This window comes from Ovis canadensis, chromosome 3 (genome assembly GCF_042477335.2).
Source record: "Ovis canadensis isolate MfBH-ARS-UI-01 breed Bighorn chromosome 3, ARS-UI_OviCan_v2, whole genome shotgun sequence".
Taxonomy (NCBI): domain Eukaryota; kingdom Metazoa; phylum Chordata; class Mammalia; order Artiodactyla; family Bovidae; genus Ovis; species Ovis canadensis.
The window spans coordinates 202,253,894-202,257,360 of record NC_091247.1 but is presented as its reverse complement, the minus strand read 5'-3'; the positions used below and the strand labels follow the sequence as shown (position 1 = coordinate 202,257,360).

Here is a 3,467-nt window from a genome sequence, read left to right as displayed (position 1 = left end):
TAAACCAGGGACTATGTCCCATCATTTTTAAGGGAGCTTAATAACCTTGATGTCAAAACATGACAAAAACATCATGAGAAAGAAAAATTCCAAGCCAATGTCACTCATAACACAGATTGAAGAAAGTCCAAGTAAAATATTAGCAAATCAAACTTAGCAAAATATAAAAATTTGGGTTCATTCCAGTAATACAAAATTGATTGAACAGCCAAGAATCAATCAATGTAATTTATCACATTAATGGAAAAAGAGAAAAATCGCATGGCTATCTTAACAAATGGAGAAAATACTGTGATAAAATTCACTGTTTATAGTATTTTTCGCAAAAGAGGAAGAGAATGGAATTTCTCTATTTCAAAAACATTATCAACAAGAAATACACAGCAAGCATTAAGGTTAGTTGTGAAATGATAAAAGCGTTCCTACTGAGATCTGGAACAAGACAGGCATGTCTGCTATCACCATTCCATTCAACACTGAACTGAAGGTCCCAGGCAGTGCAAAGAGGGAGCATAGCTATTATACAAAAGACAGAGACAATTGGAAAGGAAGAAATAAAAAGCAACACTTTCTCATTATTCACAGATGACATGCGCATATGTTCACAGACATTCCAAAAAACGAATGTAAATGGGACAGCCATTTTGGAAAATAATATGGAGATTGCTACTGCTGCTGCTAAGTCGCTTCAGTCATGTCCGACTCTGTGCGACCCCCTAGACAGCAGCCCACCAGGCTCCCCCATCCCTGGGATTCTCCAGGCAAGAACACTGGAGTGGGTTGCTATTTCCTTCTCCAATGCATGAAAGTGAAGAGTTAAAGTGAAGTCACTCAGTAGTGTCCGACTCTTAGCGACTCCATGGACTGCAGCCCACCAGGCTCCTCCATCCATGGAATTTTCCAGGCAAGAGTACTGGAGTGGGGTGCCATTGCCTTCTCCGAATATGGAGGTTAAACACACACAAATAGAACTACCATATCGTCTAGCAAATTCCAGTTCTGAGTGTTTATCCAAAGGAAACTAAATGATTATCTCAAAGAGACACCTGCAGAGTAGTAAGTTGAGTTCCCTGTGCTATACAGTAGGTTCTTATTAGTTATCTATTTCATCTGAAACCAGTATAACATTGTATATTAATTATGAAAGTGTGTTAGTCATTCAGTCATGTCCAACTCTTTGCGACCCCATGAACTATAGCTAGTTAGGCTCCTTTGTCCATGGTATTTCCCAGGGAAGACTACTAGAGAGGTTGCCGTTTCCTTCTCCAGAGGAACTTAGCCACCCAGGGATTGAACCCACATTACCTGCATTGGCAGGCACATTCTTTATGACTGAGCCATCAGGGAAGCCCAATGATTATGTTACCTAACCTAATTGTGCTAGTCATTTTACTACATATAATCATCATGAACTGTGGTGTTGGAGAAGACTCTTGAGAATCCCTTGGACTGCAAGGAGATCCAACCAGTCCATTCTGAAGGAGATCAGCCCTGGGATTTCTTTGGAAGGAATGATGCTAAAGCTGAAGCTCCAGTACTTTGGACACCTCATGTGAAGAGTTGACTCATTGGAAAAGACTCTGATGCTGGGAGGGATTGGGGGCAGGAGGAGAAGGGGGCAACCAAGGATGAGATGGCTGGATGTCATCATGGACTCGATAGACGTGAGTCTGAGTGAACTCCAGGAGATGGTGATGGACAGGGAGGCCTGGTGTGCTGCGATTCATGGGGTCGCAAAGAGTCAGACACGACTGAGTGACTGAACTGAACTGAACTGAACTAAATCATAAAATTGTACACCTTAAATTTACACAACACTATACATAAATTACATCTCAGTAAAGCTGGGGTGTGGAGAAGGAAATGGCAACCCACTCCAGTAATCTTGCCTAGAGAATCTTGTGGATGGAGGAGCCTGGTGGGCTGCTGTCCGTAGGGTCGTGCAGAGTCGGACAGGACTGATGCGTCTTAGCATGCATGCATGCACTGGAGAAGGAAATGGCAACCCACTCCAGTATTCTTGCCTGGAGAATCCCAGGGACAGAGGAGCCTAGTGGGCTGCCATCTATTGGGTCACACAGAGTCAGACACAACTGAAGCGACATAGTAGCAGCAGCAGCAAAGCTGGGGGGAGGGAGAGGAAACTCCATAGAATTACAGATATTTGGCAATAACAAGAGAGTTCAACAAATTGCTATATAAAATACACAAAAGCATTTCTTTTTGTATGACAGGTCGTAAGTCTCCTCCTCTGTTATCTTCTAGAGGCTTCAACTAGACACAAACGTATTTCTGTTTATCAGCAATGAACAGTCAGAAAATAAGAGTTTAGACCATTTATACAACAAAATTGAAAACATCCAATTACCGAACATCGAACCTAACATAAGATACACAGGACTGGCCGTGTTGTGAAAGAATTACTAACACCAGCGAGTTGAGGGCTCTGCTGTTTGCCTGTGAGGCAGTTCTTTCCAGATCAGCTGGGAAGTGGGAGCAGTAAAGGGAAATTTTTAAAAGATAATTTGGGAATACTGTTGACCAGGAGTGTGAATTACTTCTACTGCAGCAGAGATTGTTGAGCAGTAACAGTCCTGGGGCTGTGGATCTGAAGCAGCGGCAGGAAAAATGGGGACCTTGGACCTGGACCAAGTGGAAGCTCTGGAGGAGGAGGGTATGCTGGAGCCCGAGATAGATTTCAAGCAATTTCTGCTCCCAGGCATCAACTGCATGTGGGAGGACATCAAAGTGCTCACCTGACAACCCAGGAATGCATGTCTGAGGACCAGGAGCAAGTGGTGGGAGGTGGACCATCTGCTGAAAACACAGGTGGAGCCTCAGAGCAGGGCACCTTGAATTGCATTCAGCATCCCTGTGGGCAGGCTGACAACAGAGCATCTGAGTTGTGCGAGAAGGCCAAGGGAAAAGCCAAGGAGATGGAGAAAGAGGCCGAGATGTCAATGGAACTGGTCTGGCACAAGGAGGAAAGCGAATTGCCCAGAAGGAGGGTCACAGGTTCACAGGTGAGGGACTCTGGTCAACTGGTCAGATTAGGCTAACACCTCAAGGAAACTGACACAGCTTATTATTTTCCCTATTTCGTTTTTGTATGTTTTTCACCCCCATGTAACAGCCTCCCTTAGGGTCAGTGGTGGGTGACCTCCTTAGAGGTTTAGATTGTCAAATACATTTGGTTCTTAAAAAATTACTTTTGTTTGACAAATACTCTAATAAGGGATATGAGGCTTAATAAATAGCTGTCTCAGTGGTCAGATTTATTTTGTTACTTTGTTGTGTTTTTTAAATGTTGGGCACAGACCAACAGTAGCTTTCACCCATGTGACCAGATTGTTTGAAGTGTATGTTGATGTTTATGTGTATGTACTTGGTTTATTGCTGCTTTTATGGAATTTGAAGAGAAGATTCTAGAAAATATATTAAAATTCAGTGGACTAGCTTTATTCCAA

General features: G+C 43.1%; 1 pseudogene; it reads left to right on the top strand.

The window, feature by feature from the left end:
* Positions 1-2,628: 2,628 nt before the first annotated feature.
* On the top strand, positions 2,629-3,059 carry LOC138931509 (MORF4 family-associated protein 1-like; annotated as a pseudogene).
* The last annotated feature ends 408 nt before the right edge of the window (positions 3,060-3,467 follow it).